Source organism: Phyllobates terribilis, unplaced genomic scaffold, assembly GCF_046119375.1.
Source record: "Phyllobates terribilis strain yellow unplaced genomic scaffold, ASM4611937v1 Scaffold_853__1_contigs__length_604787, whole genome shotgun sequence".
In the NCBI taxonomy this organism is placed as follows: domain Eukaryota; kingdom Metazoa; phylum Chordata; class Amphibia; order Anura; family Dendrobatidae; genus Phyllobates; species Phyllobates terribilis.
In genome coordinates, this window is record NW_027363613.1 from 430678 (window position 1) to 451483 (window position 20806).

General features: G+C 43.8%; 8 non-coding genes and 3 pseudogenes across 8 annotated transcripts; all 11 read right to left on the reverse strand.

Moving 5' to 3' along the window:
* Positions 1-442: 442 nt before the first annotated feature.
* On the reverse strand, positions 443-624 carry LOC141240472 (U2 spliceosomal RNA). The gene has a single exon (XR_012305719.1). It is a non-coding gene; the product is annotated as a U2 spliceosomal RNA (small nuclear RNA).
* Positions 625-1148: 524 nt separating this feature from the next.
* On the reverse strand, positions 1149-1264 carry LOC141240528 (U2 spliceosomal RNA; annotated as a pseudogene).
* Positions 1265-2379: 1115 nt separating this feature from the next.
* On the reverse strand, positions 2380-2559 carry LOC141240502 (U2 spliceosomal RNA; annotated as a pseudogene).
* Positions 2560-8795: 6236 nt separating this feature from the next.
* On the reverse strand, positions 8796-8986 carry LOC141240409 (U2 spliceosomal RNA). Its single transcript, XR_012305658.1, has one exon. It is a non-coding gene; the product is annotated as a U2 spliceosomal RNA (small nuclear RNA).
* A 1112-nt stretch (positions 8987-10098) lies between these two features.
* On the reverse strand, positions 10099-10289 carry LOC141240411 (U2 spliceosomal RNA). The gene has a single exon (XR_012305660.1). It is a non-coding gene; the product is annotated as a U2 spliceosomal RNA (small nuclear RNA).
* Positions 10290-11401: 1112 nt separating this feature from the next.
* On the reverse strand, positions 11402-11583 carry LOC141240473 (U2 spliceosomal RNA). The gene has a single exon (XR_012305720.1). It is a non-coding gene; the product is annotated as a U2 spliceosomal RNA (small nuclear RNA).
* A 524-nt stretch (positions 11584-12107) lies between these two features.
* LOC141240529 (U2 spliceosomal RNA) lies at positions 12108-12223 on the reverse strand (annotated as a pseudogene).
* Positions 12224-13338: 1115 nt separating this feature from the next.
* Positions 13339-13529, reverse strand: LOC141240412 (U2 spliceosomal RNA). Its single transcript, XR_012305661.1, has one exon. It is a non-coding gene; the product is annotated as a U2 spliceosomal RNA (small nuclear RNA).
* A 1115-nt stretch (positions 13530-14644) lies between these two features.
* Positions 14645-14835, reverse strand: LOC141240413 (U2 spliceosomal RNA). Its single transcript, XR_012305662.1, has one exon. It is a non-coding gene; the product is annotated as a U2 spliceosomal RNA (small nuclear RNA).
* Positions 14836-15947: 1112 nt separating this feature from the next.
* Positions 15948-16138, reverse strand: LOC141240414 (U2 spliceosomal RNA). The gene has a single exon (XR_012305663.1). It is a non-coding gene; the product is annotated as a U2 spliceosomal RNA (small nuclear RNA).
* Positions 16139-17250: 1112 nt separating this feature from the next.
* Positions 17251-17440, reverse strand: LOC141240493 (U2 spliceosomal RNA). Its single transcript, XR_012305734.1, has one exon. It is a non-coding gene; the product is annotated as a U2 spliceosomal RNA (small nuclear RNA).
* Positions 17441-20806: the final 3366 nt, after the last annotated feature.

The window sequence follows — 20806 nt, forward strand, 5'->3', positions numbered from 1 at the left end:
GCAGAGTAACCAGCGCACATACCTGTTAGCTCAGGTGAGTTTAAAAGGCTGCTGTTGATAACAAGGGCATTTGCTAAATAGATGGTGTGTGTGCAACAATATACTGAAAGGTCAATTATATTGTGCAGCTTATCTCACCACCTGTAGTTATTTAGGTGAAAGCTCCAAAATGCTTGCCTAATATGTCTGTTTATCCAAAAGGAAGTAAAAAGGGAGAGCTAGAAAGATAGCATTGCATCACATTACATGGCAATGCAATGCACAGTTGCTGAAGTTGAACCAAAATGAGCTTGTAATCTGGCTTCTGCAACTTTGAACATGAAAAATCCAATGAGGAGAAGAAAAGCAAAGCCAAAGAGTCCATCCCAAAATCCGACAAACAAGCAAAATGAACAAAAAACATTGAATTCAATTCTTTCTGATTTTAGAAACTGCATTAAAGAAGGGGTGCACCGGTCCTGGAGATACTGCAATACCAGGTCAATGCGTGGAGTGGACAAAGCAAGCTCTTTTTCCATCTCCCTGTTCTAAAAATCCATTTAATATATGGTCCCCAGATAGGGGACGTATCAGATATTAAACTGATAAGAACAGATTTTTTGATTGAAGCTGCATCCAAGGCACTGAAAAATGTGACCGAAGTCACACCAAAACAGCGCACGAGGCGAGGATTCATGTGGACCCTTCCCGGAGGAGAGGGTCCCCAATAAACCATCCCCATCCCTCCGAGCCAGAAGGCCACAGCGAGGGTCAGGGATCTCCGATGCTCTCCCTAGCCGAAGCCGGAGAAGAGCCGTTTTCGTGCTCCCAGCTTCCATCTAGGCTGCCACCCTAGTGGAGCTGGAGCCTGTGTTGGTTTCTCAGCCCAAAGCTGACCGGACCTCCGACCGGGTTTATAAAAATTCCCCTTCCTAGCCCGGAGGCCAGGAATAGGGGGGGTTGCTCAGAAAGTATGATTGGCAAAGGTGCGGCGTGCTACGAAGCCAAGTCTTTCTGGGGTTCCCAGTCCCAGTAAGCTTGGACTCCCACCAGGGCGCCTACTCCTGGGGCACATTGCTCCAAAGCCCTCACACTTACCCAGCCTAGTGACTTCGATCCTGGAGGGCCATGTTTTCCATCAGATAACTCTATGAGCCACCTGGCGTACTAACAAGTGCACCAAACCAGTGTGTAATATGCATCAATTTACTAGGGCAGCCCAAGGACAAAACTGCCTTTTCAAAAGATACTACACTTGATCTTAGCCAAAAGGCCGAGAAGCGATAACCAGAATTGGTTTCAAACTACGGAGCCACCCAAGGATCTTGAAAAGTCCATTTGTGGAGATGAGCTCCTGGACTCCCGTTAAGAAGACATGTTGTCAACCTCTAGATCCCTTACATGCCTGCACTTTTCGGCTTGCTGCTGCTGCAATCCACGCGTTTTAGATCTGCATAACTCCACCTCTTTAAACACAGCACCTTCACCCCCTGCTGTTCCCACCCGCCTCAACACCGTTGGAAGGGAGGAGAACCAATTAAGGCGGGGGGTGGGGTGGAACGAGCAGCTGTCTACCCTTAGCAGGAGGGCTCCTGATTACATACCTCTCCTGCTGCTGCTGCTGCTGGCTGTCCAGCAGCAGACTGAAGGTGGCTGCTGCTGTGCACAGGTATATAAAGGCTCTGAGCCTATTATGACACGCGCAGCCAGCGTTCCATTGCCACATTCCATCTACTGCAGGCAGGATACCTGGCTGGCTGAATGTCGCTGAGAAGCTCACAGAGACCGCCATAAGCAACAGTTTAACAGAATGCCACAGACTAATCAACCAAACTTTTTGGGTTGGGTTCTCTTTTATAGTCTGCAGGCATTAAATGAAAGAAGTCAGTGTTCCAGCAGAAGGAGACAACGTTTCAGAAAAGGCATTGTAGCAAACCAAAAAAGAAATTTTAAGCGCAGCAGAGTAACCAGCGCACATACCTGTTAGCTCAGGTGAGTTTAAAAGGCTGCTGTTGATAACAAGGGCATTTGCTAAATAGATGGTGTGTGTGCAACAATATACTGAAAGGTCAATTATATTGTGCAGCTTATCTCACCACCTGTAGTTATTTAGGTGAAAGCTCCAAAATGCTTGCCTAATATGTCTGTTTATCCAAAAGGAAGTAAAAATGGAGAGCTAGAAAGATAGCATTGCATCACATTACATAGCAATGCAATGCACAGTTGCTGAAGTTGAACCAAAATGAGCTTGTAATCTGGCTTCTGCAACTTTGAACATGAAAAATCCAATGAGGAGAAGAAAAGCAAAGCCAAAGAGTCCATCCCAAAATCCGACAAACAAGCAAAATGAACAAAAAACATTGAATTCAATTCTTTCTGATTTTAGAAACTGCATTAAAGAAGGGGTGCACCGGTCCTGGAGATACTGCAATACCAGGTCAATGCGTGGAGTGGACAGAGCAAGCTCTTTTTCCATCTCCCTGTTCTAAAAATCCATTTAATATATGGTCCCCAGATAGGGGACGTATCAGATATTAAACTGATAAGAACAGATTTTTTTTTTTTTTTTTTTAAAACCATTCAGGTTGTTGTAAACAACAGTATGAAAGTCCGCCAAAACCTTCAAATAGTTGCTCAACTATAACTCATCATCATGGTTAATCTTTATTCTTTTTATAAATTTATGTTTCCAAAATCAGAGTTAGTATATTTGTGCTATATTACTCTCATGAAGGTACATAAAATTACTGGTACTTTACCAGATGACGCCATTTCATGACCTTCCAAATGCCCTCAGCGTCCAATCCACCACCTCTACTCTTGTCCCATTTATATATAAGGTACAACCTAGATAGAATTAACCGAATACAGTCATTAATAGGTACAGTTTTTCTTTTGAACAAAGCCAGGTTTCTCACATCCCAAAGGCTTTCCATGACACACACCATTATTAACCACAAAATCCTTTCATTCACCTTTCCACATGCACCAATACCAAACATAGCCACTCTCCAGTTAATATAACTCACACCTGCTAATTCCTTACATAGACCACCCACACCTTTCCACACACTATATGCATAATCACAATCCCACATCACATGTCTCACAGTCTCACTCGCTCCACACCCTTCTCTTGGACATACATTCGTTCTGATCAAATCTCTTCTCTTTTGCACATCTCTCACAGGCAGTATATCATGCAAAGCCATCCACACCACATCCTTCTGTTTATTCGACATACCATGCGTACCCAATTTTTCCCATGCATCCGCCACTTCATTAAATCTTAAATCATTAATATTACATTCAATCTCATTTGCTCTCATTTTTCCCATCACCGCTTTTGGTTTCTCAAACTCACACATAGACACAGCCAGCAAATCATTCTTTCTAACAAACCTTTCAATCACCTCATACCACACAGGACATTTAAAAGCCACAGGCACACTTCCATCTTTTTTCACCCAGCATAACCCATACAACATCCATCCAGCCATATATCGCAACATATATGCACCTTTGTTCTTTTTACCCATTAGCACTACCACCGTTTTAATATAATTAAGGCTCAGGAATATTTCAATATCAGGAAAATTCAGACCACCATTCTGATATGTTTTGTATAAATATTCTCTCTTTAATTTTTCCATTTTACTCCCCCAAAAAAAAGTAAAAATTAATTTTTGTACTCTTTTTATTTTTTTGTATGGAGACGGAAAGACCCCAGCAACATAAAGTAATATTGGAAGTATTACTGCCTTAATTATAAGTACCTTTCCATTCAATGTCAACTCACGCATTCGCCAAAAATTCAGTTTCTTCTCTATCCGTAACCCACACTCATCCCAACTTTCAGTACCCTTCAGATCATCATTCAGCAATATACCCAAGACTTTAATCGACCCTTCCATACATGTCACACCATCCATCTTAATCCTACTATCACCAAAACACTTAAAACAACATTTATCCCAGTTTACCCTAAAAGCAGACGCACCACAGAAAAAATCCAATAATAACTTCACTCTACTCATAGACGCAATACTCTCACTCACAATCACCACATCATCCATATATCCCAGCACCTTGACATTCATTCCTTTACTCCCAGGTATTAGCATTCCTCTTATCGCTTTCTCTCTCCTAATCATACATAACAAAGGTTCAATCACACTAACAAACAAAACAGGGGAGAGAGGGCACCCCTGTCTAACACCTGATTTAATCAGGAATTTATCACACAACCAACCATTCACTAAAACTTCACTCGTCACATCATCATACAAACATCTCACACCATCTAGGAACTTCTTAGGGAAACCCATTTTTTCTAACACTTCAAACATAAACACATGCGACACTCTATCAAACGCCTTCTCAAAATCTAAAGCCAACAACATACACTTCTGCTTTCTATCTCTACAGTCTCCCAGCACATCTCTCAACAACAACAGATTATCACTTATACATCTCCCAGGCACAGCACACACTTGATCATCCTTGACAACCTTCCCAATCACTTCACGCATACGGTTTGCTAAAATCTTGCTATACACCTTGTAGTCGGAATTTAGAAGCGTTATTGGCCTCCAATTCCCCAGTTTTTTCTTTTCACCTTTTTTATAGATTAACACAACCACACCTTCTTTCATAGATTCACACAGTTCTCCATTCTCCCACATATACTTACATACTTGCGTCAGATCCGCACCCATGCACTCCCACGCTTTCACATACAACTCTACTGGTATACCATCTTTACCTGGTGTTTTGTTTTTCTGAGCACTGAACACCACCTTTCTCACTTCATCCAGAATCACATCCTCACACAAGTTCTCACATTCATCATTATCCAATTTATCTTCCAAGCTACCTAACACTTCACCCATCAAACCAGAATCAATCCATTTATCCCCATACAGTCTACTATAGAAACCATTCACCTCCTCAATCACACCCTCTCCAGTTATACTCACATCATTCTCATCCAGTAATTCATCCATATCCATTTTTTTCCCATTCATTTTTTTGAAAAAGTATCTGGTACATTTTTCGTTTTTTTCCAGGTGTTCTATTTTGGTTCTGTACATTATTTCTTTCCCCTTTTTCTCAATCACACGTTTTAACTCATTCTTTGCTTCCACTAACAAATCACTCACATCAATCCCAGACATACTGCATTTTTTCAACCATTCAATCCTCATATTTAATTCTTTGAATTTATTTCTATATATGGCGGCTTTCTTGTAGCCCCATTTTCTGAAAAATTTTTGGATTTCTTGCTTCACCCAATCCCACCATTCTAACACACATGCAAACCTGTTTTTATAGTATCCCCACCTTTCATACTTCTTTTTAAACTCACTCATCACTCTTTCATCCTCTAGCAACCTCACATTCAGCTTCCATACACCCCTCCCATGCACAAAGCTCCCTTTCTGTCTGAACATACCCCTCAAACACTCGTGGTCCGAGAAGGGGACCGCACACTGCTTAAAACTAATGCACTCCAGATTTTTGGAGAAAAGCATCCTGTCAATACGTGATTCGATCCCCCCTCTGTCCGCCCTATATGTAGGTGGTGGATTGTCCGACCTTAAAGTAGCGGCATCTGAAAAAGAAAAATCTGAAATTAAATGGGATAATTTTTTCCCGGTTACATCACCGGTTTCATCCGTAACACAATTAAAGTCACCAACAAAAATGGTAGGAATCTTTCCTGGCAAAAATAACTGAACCTTTTCCAAGAGAGCAAGACGCTCCTCTTTTCCGGTAGGACTATAGATGTTAACTATTCTTACCCGCCACCCCCTATATTTCACTATGGCAATAATGCACCTCCCCACCTCCACCACTGTGTAGCTGTCCATGCTGCACTCTGCGTTCCCCAGCAGGATCCCCACACCATCGTTCTTATTTACATTAGACCCAGACCAGATGTGCTGTCCATGAGGCCAGTCCTGATCGTCCGGCACTTCTGATAATCCGCACTCCTGCAGGCAGTAAATATCTGCTCCCAATGATCTGATATACCTGAGCACAGTACACCTGCGTCCTTTAGATTTCATCTGCCTCACATTTAAGGATAGGACATTAAGTGAAGCTTTGGAAGCCATATCAGAACTTTCTTATGGAGATTTCTACATGTCCCCCATTTCTGTATCAGCCTTGTCCTTCTGGGGGCTGGCAGCCGGACTGGTAACAGGTGAGGGCAGGAACCCCCTCTAAAAAATCGCAATCAGGGGAGAAAACCAAGTCTGGATAAGCCCGCTCACTCATGGGACTTTCACTGCCCTCATCTGCATAATGATAAGCGAGGCGGGGTTTCTTCACAGCATTCCCCCTGGTCTCTTCAGAGGACCTTGCTGCTGCTGTGAAATCCCCCTGCTCCTTTATTTCACACTTAGTGCCACTGGCACTGACACTCTGCTCCTCCTCTTCATCTGCCTGCAGCTTGTCCCAGGAGACATGGGGCGTTCTGCTCAGTGCCTCCTCCATATCTCCTTCACCACAGGCAGACACAAGTACTGGGAGCTGCTCGCTGAGCTCCATGTCTAGCTCCGCCCCCTCCGACGTCACTGGCTCCATAGCTCCGCCTCCCGCTCTCACTGCAGATACAGAGGCTGCTGCTGGAGCGCTCTGAGTCACAGGGACGGCAGCACTCACAGGTGTCAGATTCAGCAGCTGATTGCCTGAGGGCAGCTGATTACCTGCAGCTGAGGAGGCAAGTAACTCTTCGCTGACAATGGAGTCAGCTCCATGAGGTCGGCTCTGCTGCAGAGCATTGCTACCAGGCATTACAGGGCTGGCAGAGGCAACCTGGGCATACAGCCTGGCTCCACCAGTGCGTGCCCTGCAATCCCTGTACACATGTCCAGACTCCCCACAGCCATTACATACAACAGGGTTGGGGCAGTCCTTTGCACGGTGCCCAGGTAGATTACATTTTCTGCAGAGCATTGCTTCAGGGCAGTTCTCCTGCATGTGGCCATAGGAGTTACATTTGCGGCAGTAAAAGGGGGCTTCAGGGAAAAATAAATATCCATTATTCCTGCCAATGCTGAAATTTAAAGGGGGATAGTGGAAACCCCCAGGGCCCTGAGGGTCTATCCCAAAACGGACAAAGAACTTGTGCTTCCCAGTCCACAGTCCAGACTCCATGCTAACTACTCTGTGGGCATACTGTACATAGGAACAATGTCTTTTAAGGAAATCTGCTATTTCTTCCAGGGGGACAAAGGGATTATGCATGAAAACCACTAAGGGTATGTCCCCTCTAGAATAAAGGACTGTGAAAGTAAGTCCTGAAAGCAAGTCATTGTCAGCATTTTCCCTGAGGGCTCTGTACAGGTTCTGGCATGCACCAACAGAAGAAAAAACAAGCACATACCGTCCCTCTCTCCTGAATTCCTGCAGGCATACGATCTCCTCCTTCTTTACCTTCAGTATGTCATAAAGCACCATATTGACCAGGTATCCCAGTGAAAAATGCATTCTCTTCTCCTGCGCGACCTCGATCCTGAAACCATTACGGACCCGGGCATCCCCGGTCCCTGCGAAGTGGACAACTACTCCCATCCTTTCCAGGTTCGCCTTCTCTCTCCACCACTCCTTTTAGTACAGCATAGCTGTACTAGCCTTTAAATGACCAGACCAGGCATACTGCACTTGATCTTAGCCAAAAGGCCGAGAAGCGATAACCAGAATTGGTTTCAAACTACGGAGCCACCCAAGGATCCTGAAAAGTCCATTTGTGGAGATGAGCTCCTGGACTCCCGTTAAGAAGACATGTTGTCAACCTCTAGATCCCTTACATGCCTGCACTTTTCGGCTTGCTGCTGCTGCAATCCACGCGTTTTAGATCTGCATAACTCCACCTCTTTAAACACAGCACCTTCACCCCCTGCTGTTCCCACCCGCCTCAACACCGTTGGAAGGGAGGAGAACCAATTAAGGCGGGGGGTGGGGTGGAACGAGCAGCTGTCTACCCTTAGCAGGAGGGCTCCTGATTACATACCTCTCCTGCTGCTGCTGCTGCTGGCTGTCCAGCAGCAGACTGAAGGTGGCTGCTGCTGTGCACAGGTATATAAAGGCTCGGAGCCTATTATGACACGCGCAGCCAGCGTTCCATTGCCACATTCCATCTACTGCAGGCAGGATACCTGGCTGGCTGAATGTCGCTGAGAAGCTCACAGAGACCGCCATAAGCAACAGTTTAACAGAATGCCACAGACTAATCAACCAAACTTTTTGGGTTGGGTTCTCTTTTATAGTCTGCAGGCATTAAATGAAAGAAGTCAGTGTTCCAGCAGAAGGAGACAACGTTTCAGAAAAGGCATTGTAGCAAACCAAAAAAGAAATTTTAAGCGCAGCAGAGTAACCAGCGCACATACCTGTTAGCTCAGGTGAGTTTAAAAGGCTGCTGTTGATAACAAGGGCATTTGCTAAATAGATGGTGTGTGTGCAACAATATACTGAAAGGTCAATTATATTGTGCAGCTTATCTCACCACCTGTAGTTATTTAGGTGAAAGCTCCAAAATGCTTGCCTAATATGTCTGTTTATCCAAAAGGAAGTAAAAAGGGAGAGCTAGAAAGATAGCATTGCATCACATTACATGGCAATGCAATGCACAGTTGCTGAAGTTGAACCAAAATGAGCTTGTAATCTGGCTTCTGCAACTTTGAACATGAATAATCCAATGAGGAGAAGAAAAGCAAAGCCAAAGAGTCCATCCCAAAATCCGACAAACAAGCAAAATGAACAAAAAACATTGAATTCAATTCTTTCTGATTTTAGAAACTGCATTAAAGAAGGGGTGCACCGGTCCTGGAGATACTGCAATACCAGGTCAATGCGTGGAGTGGACAGAGCAAGCTCTTTTTCCATCTCCCTGTTCTAAAAATCCATTTAATATATGGTCCCCAGATAGGGGACGTATCAGATATTAAACTGATAAGAACAGATACTACACTTGATCTTAGCCAAAAGGCCGAGAAGCGATAACCAGAATTGGTTTCAAACTACGGAGCCACCCAAGGATCCTGAAAAGTCCATTTGTGGAGATGAGCTCCTGGACTCCCGTTAAGAAGACATGTTGTCAACCTCTAGATCCCTTACATGCCTGCACTTTTCGGCTTGCTGCTGCTGCAATCCATGCGTTTTAGATCTGCATAACTCCACCTCTTTAAACACAGCACCTTCACCCCCTGCTGTTCCCACCCGCCTCAACACCGTTGGAAGGGAGGAGAACCAATTAAGGCGGGGGGTGGGGTGGAACGAGCAGCTGTCTACCCTTAGCAGGAGGGCTCCTGATTACATACCTCTCCTGCTGCTGCTGCTGGCTGTCCAGCAGCAGACTGAAGGTGGCTGCTGCTGTGCACAGGTATATAAAGGCTCAGAGCCTATTATGACACGCGCAGCCAGCGTTCCATTGCCACATTCCATCTACTGCAGGCAGGATACCTGGCTGGCTGAATGTCGCTGAGAAGCTCACAGAGACCGCCATAAGCAACAGTTTAACAGAATGCCACAGACTAATCAACCAAACTTTTTGGGTTGGGTTCTCTTTTATAGTCTGCAGGCATTAAATGAAAGAAGTCAGTGTTCCAGCAGAAGGAGACAACGTTTCAGAAAAGGCATTGTAGCAAACCAAAAAAGAAATTTTAAGCGCAGCAGAGTAACCAGCGCACATACCTGTTAGCTCAGGTGAGTTTAAAAGGCTGCTGTTGATAACAAGGGCATTTGCTAAATAGATGGTGTGTGTGCAACAATATACTGAAAGGTCAATTATATTGTGCAGCTTATCTCACCACCTGTAGTTATTTAGGTGAAAGCTCCAAAATGCTTGCCTAATATGTCTGTTTATCCAAAAGGAAGTAAAAAGGGAGAGCTAGAAAGATAGCATTGCATCACATTACATGGCAATGCAATGCACAGTTGCTGAAGTTGAACCAAAATGAGCTTGTAATCTGGCTTCTGCAACTTTGAACATGAAAAATCCAATGAGGAGAAGAAAAGCAAAGCCAAAGAGTCCATCCCAAAATCCGACAAACAAGCAAAATGAACAAAAAACATTGAATTCAATTCTTTCTGATTTTAGAAACTGCATTAAAGAAGGGGTGCACCGGTCCTGGAGATACTGCAATACCAGGTCAATGCGTGGAGTGGACAGAGCAAGCTCTTTTTCCATCTCCCTGTTCTAAAAATCCATTTAATATATGGTCCCCAGATAGGGGACGTATCAGATATTAAACTGATAAGAACAGATACTACACTTGATCTTAGCCAAAAGGCCGAGAAGCGATAACCAGAATTGGTTTCAAACTACGGAGCCACCCAAGGATCCTGAAAAGTCCATTTGTGGAGATGAGCTCCTGGACTCCCGTTAAGAAGACATGTTGTCAACCTCTAGATCCCTTACATGCCTGCACTTTTCGGCTTGCTGCTGCTGCAATCCACGCGTTTTAGATCTGCATAACTCCACCTCTTTAAACACAGCACCTTCACCCCCTGCTGTTCCCACCCGCCTCAACACCGTTGGAAGGGAGGAGAACCAATTAAGGCGGGGGGTGGGGTGGAACGAGCAGCTGTCTACCCTTAGCAGGAGGGCTCCTGATTACATACCTCTCCTGCTGCTGCTGCTGGCTGTCCAGCAGCAGACTGAAGGTGGCTGCTGCTGTGCACAGGTATATAAAGGCTCAGAGCCTATTATGACACGCGCAGCCAGCGTTCCATTGCCACATTCCATCTACTGCAGGCAGGATACCTGGCTGGCTGAATGTCGCTGAGAAGCTCACAGAGACCGCCATAAGCAACAGTTTAACAGAATGCCACAGACTAATCAACCAAACTTTTTGGGTTGGGTTCTCTTTTATAGTCTGCAGGCATTAAATGAAAGAAGTCAGTGTTCCAGCAGAAGGAGACAACGTTTCAGAAAAGGCATTGTAGCAAACCAAAAAAGAAATTTTAAGCGCAGCAGAGTAACCAGCGCACATACCTGTTAGCTCAGGTGAGTTTAAAAGGCTGCTGTTGATAACAAGGGCATTTGCTAAATAGATGGTGTGTGTGCAACAATATACTGAAAGGTCAATTATATTGTGCAGCTTATCTCACCACCTGTAGTTATTTAGGTGAAAGCTCCAAAATGCTTGCCTAATATGTCTGTTTATCCAAAAGGAAGTAAAAAGGGAGAGCTAGAAAGATAGCATTGCATCACATTACATGGCAATGCAATGCACAGTTGCTGAAGTTGAACCAAAATGAGCTTGTAATCTGGCTTCTGCAACTTTGAACATGAAAAATCCAATGAGGAGAAGAAAAGCAAAGCCAAAGAGTCCATCCCAAAATCCGACAAACAAGCAAAATGAACAAAAAACATTGAATTCAATTCTTTCTGATTTTAGAAACTGCATTAAAGAAGGGGTGCACCGGTCCTGGAGATACTGCAATACCAGGTCAATGCGTGGAGTGGACAAAGCAAGCTCTTTTTCCATCTCCCTGTTCTAAAAATCCATTTAATATATGGTCCCCAGATAGGGGACGTATCAGATATTAAACTGATAAGAACAGATTTTTTGATTGAAGCTGCATCCAAGGCACTGAAAAATGTGACCGAAGTCACACCAAAACAGCGCACGAGGCGAGGATTCATGTGGACCCTTCCCGGAGGAGAGGGTCCCCAATAAACCATCCCCATCCCTCCGAGCCAGAAGGCCACAGCGAGGGTCAGGGATCTCCGATGCTCTCCCTAGCCGAAGCCGGAGAAGAGCCGTTTTCGTGCTCCCAGCTTCCATCTAGGCTGCCACCCTAGTGGAGCTGGAGCCTGTGTTGGTTTCTCAGCCCAAAGCTGACCGGACCTCCGACCGGGTTTATAAAAATTCCCCTTCCTAGCCCGGAGGCCAGGAATAGGGGGGGTTGCTCAGAAAGTATGATTGGCAAAGGTGCGGCGTGCTACGAAGCCAAGTCTTTCTGGGGTTCCCAGTCCCAGTAAGCTTGGACTCCCACCAGGGCGCCTACTCCTGGGGCACATTGCTCCAAAGCCCTCACACTTACCCAGCCTAGTGACTTCGATCCTGGAGGGCCATGTTTTCCATCAGATAACTCTATGAGCCACCTGGCGTACTAACAAGTGCACCAAACCAGTGTGTAATATGCATCAATTTACTAGGGCAGCCCAAGGACAAAACTGCCTTTTCAAAAGATACTACACTTGATCTTAGCCAAAAGGCCGAGAAGCGATAACCAGAATTGGTTTCAAACTACGGAGCCACCCAAGGATCTTGAAAAGTCCATTTGTGGAGATGAGCTCCTGGACTCCCGTTAAGAAGACATGTTGTCAACCTCTAGATCCCTTACATGCCTGCACTTTTCGGCTTGCTGCTGCTGCAATCCACGCGTTTTAGATCTGCATAACTCCACCTCTTTAAACACAGCACCTTCACCCCCTGCTGTTCCCACCCGCCTCAACACCGTTGGAAGGGAGGAGAACCAATTAAGGCGGGGGGTGGGGTGGAACGAGCAGCTGTCTACCCTTAGCAGGAGGGCTCCTGATTACATACCTCTCCTGCTGCTGCTGCTGCTGGCTGTCCAGCAGCAGACTGAAGGTGGCTGCTGCTGTGCACAGGTATATAAAGGCTCAGAGCCTATTATGACACGCGCAGCCAGCGTTCCATTGCCACATTCCATCTACTGCAGGCAGGATACCTGGCTGGCTGAATGTCGCTGAGAAGCTCACAGAGACCGCCATAAGCAACAGTTTAACAGAATGCCACAGACTAATCAACCAAACTTTTTGGGTTGGGTTCTCTTTTATAGTCTGCAGGCATTAAATGAAAGAAGTCAGTGTTCCAGCAGAAGGAGACAACGTTTCAGAAAAGGCATTGTAGCAAACCAAAAAAGAAATTTTAAGCGCAGCAGAGTAACCAGCGCACATACCTGTTAGCTCAGGTGAGTTTAAAAGGCTGCTGTTGATTACAAGGGCATTTGCTAAATAGATGGTGTGTGTGCAACAATATACTGAAAGGTCAATTATATTGTGCAGCTTATCTCACCACCTGTAGTTATTTAGGTGAAAGCTCCAAAATGCTTGCCTAATATGTCTGTTTATCCAAAAGGAAGTAAAAATGGAGAGCTAGAAAGATAGCATTGCATCACATTACATAGCAATGCAATGCACAGTTGCTGAAGTTGAACCAAAATGAGCTTGTAATCTGGCTTCTGCAACTTTGAACATGAAAAATCCAATGAGGAGAAGAAAAGCAAAGCCAAAGAGTCCATCCCAAAATCCGACAAACAAGCAAAATGAACAAAAAACATTGAATTCAATTCTTTCTGATTTTAGAAACTGCATTAAAGAAGGGGTGCACCGGTCCTGGAGATACTGCAATACCAGGTCAATGCGTGGAGTGGACAGAGCAAGCTCTTTTTCCATCTCCCTGTTCTAAAAATCCATTTAATATATGGTCCCCAGATAGGGGACGTATCAGATATTAAACTGATAAGAACAGATACTACACTTGATCTTAGCCAAAAGGCCGAGAAGCGATAACCAGAATTGGTTTCAAACTACGGAGCCACCCAAGGATCCTGAAAAGTCCATTTGTGGAGATGAGCTCCTGGACTCCCGTTAAGAAGACATGTTGTCAACCTCTAGATCCCTTACATGCCTGCACTTTTCGGCTTGCTGCTGCTGCAATCCACGCGTTTTAGATCTGCATAACTCCACCTCTTTAAACACAGCACCTTCACCCCCTGCTGTTCCCACCCGCCTCAACACCGTTGGAAGGGAGGAGAACCAATTAAGGCGGGGGGTGGGGTGGAACGAGCAGCTGTCTACCCTTAGCAGGAGGGCTCCTGATTACATACCTCTCCTGCTGCTGCTGCTGCTGGCTGTCCAGCAGCAGACTGAAGGTGGCTGCTGCTGTGCACAGGTATATAAAGGCTCGGAGCCTATTATGACACGCGCAGCCAGCGTTCCATTGCCACATTCCATCTACTGCAGGCAGGATACCTGGCTGGCTGAATGTCGCTGAGAAGCTCACAGAGACCGCCATAAGCAACAGTTTAACAGAATGCCACAGACTAATCAACCAAACTTTTTGGGTTGGGTTCTCTTTTATAGTCTGCAGGCATTAAATGAAAGAAGTCAGTGTTCCAGCAGAAGGAGACAACGTTTCAGAAAAGGCATTGTAGCAAACCAAAAAAGAAATTTTAAGCGCAGCAGAGTAACCAGCGCACATACCTGTTAGCTCAGGTGAGTTTAAAAGGCTGCTGTTGATAACAAGGGCATTTGCTAAATAGATGGTGTGTGTGCAACAATATACTGAAAGGTCAATTATATTGTGCAGCTTATCTCACCACCTGTAGTTATTTAGGTGAAAGCTCCAAAATGCTTGCCTAATATGTCTGTTTATCCAAAAGGAAGTAAAAAGGGAGAGCTAGAAAGATAGCATTGCATCACATTACATGGCAATGCAATGCACAGTTGCTGAAGTTGAACCAAAATGAGCTTGTAATCTGGCTTCTGCAACTTTGAACATGAATAATCCAATGAGGAGAAGAAAAGCAAAGCCAAAGAGTCCATCCCAAAATCCGACAAACAAGCAAAATGAACAAAAAACATTGAATTCAATTCTTTCTGATTTTAGAAACTGCATTAAAGAAGGGGTGCACCGGTCCTGGAGATACTGCAATACCAGGTCAATGCGTGGAGTGGACAGAGCAAGCTCTTTTTCCATCTCCCTGTTCTAAAAATCCATTTAATATATGGTCCCCAGATAGGGGACGTATCAGATATTAAACTGATAAGAACAGATACTACACTTGATCTTAGCCAAAAGGCCGAGAAGCGATAACCAGAATTGGTTTCAAACTACGGAGCCACCCAAGGATCCTGAAAAGTCCATTTGTGGAGATGAGCTCCTGGACTCCCGTTAAGAAGACATGTTGTCAACCTCTAGATCCCTTACATGCCTGCACTTTTCGGCTTGCTGCTGCTGCAATCCATGCGTTTTAGATCTGCATAACTCCACCTCTTTAAACACAGCACCTTCACCCCCTGCTGTTCCCACCCGCCTCAACACCGTTGGAAGGGAGGAGAACCAATTAAGGCGGGGGGTGGGGTGGAACGAGCAGCTGTCTACCCTTAGCAGGAGGGCTCCTGATTACATACCTCTCCTGCTGCTGCTGCTGGCTGTCCAGCAGCAGACTGAAGGTGGCTGCTGCTGTGCACAGGTATATAAAGGCTCAGAGCCTATTATGACACGCGCAGCCAGCGTTCCATTGCCACATTCCATCTACTGCAGGCAGGATACCTGGCTGGCTGAATGTCGCTGAGAAGCTCACAGAGACCGCCATAAGCAACAGTTTAACAGAATGCCACAGACTAATCAACCAAACTTTTTGGGTTGGGTTCTCTTTTATAGTCTGCAGGCATTAAATGAAAGAAGTCAGTGTTCCAGCAGAAGGAGACAACGTTTCAGAAAAGGCATTGTAGCAAACCAAAAAAGAAATTTTAAGCGCAGCAGAGTAACCAGCGCACATACCTGTTAGCTCAGGTGAGTTTAAAAGGCTGCTGTTGATAACAAGGGCATTTGCTAAATAGATGGTGTGTGTGCAACAATATACTGAAAGGTCAATTATATTGTGCAGCTTATCTCACCACCTGTAGTTATTTAGGTGAAAGCTCCAAAATGCTTGCCTAATATGTCTGTTTATCCAAAAGGAAGTAAAAAGGGAGAGCTAGAAAGATAGCATTGCATCACATTACATGGCAATGCAATGCACAGTTGCTGAAGTTGAACCAAAATGAGCTTGTAATCTGGCTTCTGCAACTTTGAACATGAAAAATCCAATGAGGAGAAGAAAAGCAAAGCCAAAGAGTCCATCCCAAAATCCGACAAACAAGCAAAATGAACAAAAAACATTGAATTCAATTCTTTCTGATTTTAGAAACTGCATTAAAGAAGGGGTGCACCGGTCCTGGAGATACTGCAATACCAGGTCAATGCGTGGAGTGGACAGAGCAAGCTCTTTTTCCATCTCCCTGTTCTAAAAATCCATTTAATATATGGTCCCCAGATAGGGGACGTATCAGATATTAAACTGATAAGAACAGATACTACACTTGATCTTAGCCAAAAGGCCGAGAAGCGATAACCAGAATTGGTTTCAAACTACGGAGCCACCCAAGGATCCTGAAAAGTCCATTTGTGGAGATGAGCTCCTGGACTCCCGTTAAGAAGACATGTTGTCAACCTCTAGATCCCTTACATGCCTGCACTTTTCGGCTTGCTGCTGCTGCAATCCACGCGTTTTAGATCTGCATAACTCCACCTCTTTAAACACAGCACCTTCACCCCCTGCTGTTCCCACCCGCCTCAACACCGTTGGAAGGGAGGAGAACCAATTAAGGCGGGGGGTGGGGTGGAACGAGCAGCTGTCTACCCTTAGCAGGAGGGCTCCTGATTACATACCTCTCCTGCTGCTGCTGCTGGCTGTCCAGCAGCAGACTGAAGGTGGCTGCTGCTGTGCACAGGTATATAAAGGCTCAGAGCCTATTATGACACGCGCAGCCAGCGTTCCATTGCCACATTCCATCTACTGCAGGCAGGATACCTGGCTGGCTGAATGTCGCTGAGAAGCTCACAGAGACCGCCATAAGCAACAGTTTAACAGAATGCCACAGACTAATCAACCAAACTTTTTGGGTTGGGTTCTCTTTTATAGTCTGCAGGCATTAAATGAAAGAAGTCAGTGTTCCAGCAGAAGGAGACAACGTTTCAGAAAAGGCATTGTAGCAAACCAAAAAAGAAATTTTAAGCGCAGCAGAGTAACCAGCGCACATACCTGTTAGCTCAGGTGAGTTTAAAAGGCTGCTGTTGATAACAAGGGCATTTGCTAAATAGATGGTGTGTGTGCAACAATATACTGAAAGGTCAATTATATTGTGCAGCTTATCTCACCACCTGTAGTTATTTAGGTGAAAGCTCCAAAATGCTTGCCTAATATGTCTGTTTATCCAAAAGGAAGTAAAAAGGGAGAGCTAGAAAGATAGCATTGCATCACATTACATGGCAATGCAATGCACAGTTGCTGAAGTTGAACCAAAATGAGCTTGTAATCTGGCTTCTGCAACTTTGAACATGAAAAATCCAATGAGGAGAAGAAAAGCAAAGCCAAAGAGTCCATCCCAAAATCCGACAAACAAGCAAAATGAACAAAAAACATTGAATTCAATTCTTTCTGATTTTAGAAACTGCATTAAAGAAGGGGTGCACCGGTCCTGGAGATACTGCAATACCAGGTCAATGCGTGGAGTGGACAGAGCAAGCTCTTTTTCCATCTCCCTGTTCTAAAAATCCATTTAATATATGGTCCCCAGATAGGGGACGTATCAGATATTAAACTGATAAGAACAGATTTTTTTTTTTTTTTTATACCATTCAGTAAAATTTTTCAAGCAACAATCAATAGTATAAAAACTCATACTACGTTGCCCAGTCTTACATCATAATGGTACTTTCTTTATTTCATATTTATAACTTTATACTGAAACAGTTGTAATACCTTTTGAATGGACAAAAAAACTATAAAACATACCATTATCATAAAAAAAGACAGATCACAACACTTAAACAAGGACTTACTGGTACTTTACCAGTGACCTCCATTTTTTGACTTTCCAAAAACCTTCTGAATCAGAGCCACCACCGCCACGGCTGTCCCATAAATAAACTATGTATAACCTTGACAAAACCATCCTAACACAAATATTAACTGAGATTATTTTCCTTTTAAATAAACACAAATTCCTAACGTCCCACAGACTTTCTATTACACATGCCATTATCAACCACAACAATCTCTCTTTCACCCGGCTACTTGCACCCATCCCAAACATTACCACTCTCCAATTTATAAAATTCACGCCCGCTAGTTCCTTGCATAAACCACCCACTCCCTTCCAAACACTCTGAGCATAATCACAATTCCAAACCAAATGCATAACAGTTTCACTCGCCCCACATCCATCCCTCGGACATACCTCTGTTCTAATCAGATCCCTCCTCTTCTGTACCTCTCTCACAGGCAAAATCTCATGCAAACTCATCCATACGATATCACGCTGCCTATTCGATATTCCTTTTATACTCAGGTTCCTCCATACACACAACGCTTCACTCGATCTCAAGCCCCTAATGTTACATTCAAACTCTCTAACACGCATCCTTCTCCTTACATTCCTTATCACTTTGAAATCACCCATAGGAACATCCAACAAATCATGCTTGACAACAAATTTTTCAACAAACTCATACCACACTGGACATTTAAACGAAACAGGCACTCTTGCATCCCTTCTCATCCATTTCAACCCAAACAACATACATCCAGCCATATATTTAATCATAAAAGCCGTCTTGTTATCCCTACCTAACAGAACAACCACTGTTTTAATATAATTTAAACCAAGACAAAATTCAAAATTTGGGAAATCCATTCCCCCATGTTCACGTAACTTACACAAATATTCCCTTTTAAGTTTTTCCATCTTACTTCCCAAATAAAACGTAAAAATTAGCTTCTCAATCCGCCTAAAACCCCTATAAGGGGCTGGAAAAACCACTGACACAAAAAGTAACATAGGAAGAATCACTGACTTAATAATAAGGACTTTGCCTGACAATGTCAAGTCCCGCAACCTCCAAAAATTTAACTTCTGTTCAATCCTCTTACCGCATTCATCCCAACTCTCATTCCCTTTCAGATCTTTGTTAAACCACACCCCCAAAACCTTAATAGCACCTTCTTCACATATCACACCATCCATCCTAACACTCGAATCCCCGAAACACTTATAGCTACACTTCCCCCAATTCACCCTAAAACCAGATGCACCACAAAAGAAATCTAAAAGCAACCTTGCTCGATTCATAGCAGCCATATTATCACTCACCACAACAACATCGTCCATATACCCCATTACCTTTACAGTCTTTCCACCACTCCCTGGGATCAGAAGACCATTCATCACTTTCTCTTTCCGAATCATGCACAACAGGGGCTCAATCACACTTATAAACAGGACAGGGGACAACGGACACCCCTGCCTGACCCCTGATTTTATGCACACCTTCTCACTCAAACATCCATTCACTAACACTTCACTCACCACACCATCATACAAACACCTTATGGCATTCACAAAAACACTAGGAAAACCCATCCTAACTAACACCTCAAACATAAACGCATGCGACACTCTATCAAAAGCTTTCTCAAAATCCACACAAAAAACCATACATTTCCCCTTCCTAAACATACAATCTCCAATTACGTCCCGCAACAACAAGAGGTTATCAGTCATACACCTACCTGGCACCGCGCACACTTGATCATCACCAACCACACTTCCAATCACCCCACGCATACGGTTAGCCAGAATTTTGCTAAAGACTTTATAATCTGCATTGAGTAATGTAATCGGCCTCCAATTACACAAATTCTTTTTCTCACCCTTCTTATATAGTAAAACAACTACTCCTTCTTTCATGGAATTACAAAGTACACCATTCATCCACATATATTGACATACCTCCACAAAATCAACACCAATCACATCCCATGCTTTTACATAAAACTCCACAGGCAACCCATCTTTCCCAGGTGTTTTATTCTTTTTCGCACCATCCACCGCCTTTTTGACCTCATCAAAAACAATATCCTCACTCAAACATTCACGTTCCCCTGCTTCAAGCTGACTCTCCAACATACCTAACACATGCTCTTTCAAACCCCCATCCACCCATTTAGACTCAAATAAACTACTATAGAAACTATGTACCTCATCCAACACTTCCCTTCCAACCACAGTCATACCATTATCATTTACAACCTCATCCAACTCATCTTTTTTACTGCACATTTTTTTAAAAAAGTACCTCGTACACTTCTCATCCATATCCAAATGCTCAACTCTCGTCCTAAAAATAATTTCCTTCCCACGCTTTTCCAAAACACGCTTCATCTCATCTCTCGCTCCTCTGAGTTGATCACTAACATCAATTCCTTTCATACTCATTTTATGTAACCACTCAATCCTCATATTTAAATCTTTAAATCTGCCTCTTTCAATTGCTGCTTTTTTATAACCCCACCTCCTAAAAAAATTCTTAATTTCCACTTTCACCCAATCCCACCATACAGTCACATCCACAAAATTATTTTTCCTAGACCTCCACCATTCATACTTACTTTCGAAGTCTCTCATAACCCTAACATCCTCTAACAACCTAACATTTAGCTTCCATACCCCAACACCATGCACCATTTTTTTATCACCTTCAAACATACCCCACAAACATTCATGGTCTGTGAAAGAAAAAACATGCTGTTTAAAAAATTTACACACCAAACCTCTATTTGTATACAGCATGCGGTCAATCCTGGACACTATTCCTCCCCTATCAGCTCTATATGTGGCCGGTGGTGGCTTACTCAAAAATTCCGCTGCATCTAAAAAAGAAAAATCAGATGTAATTTGATTAAGGACCTTACCTGTGACATCAATTTCCCCTTCAGAAACACAATTGAAATCACCAACTAATAATATTGGAATCCTTCCAGGCAAAAATAAACGTATTTTCTCTAATAGTGCTAACCTATCCCCTTTGTTAATTGGACAATACACGTTAACAATTTTCACCCTCCACCCTCTCCCCTTAACCACTGCCATTATACAACGACCTGGCTCCACCACCATATAATTTTCAAAACTTAAATCCCTATTCCCCAACAAAATCCCCACACCATCATTTTTGTT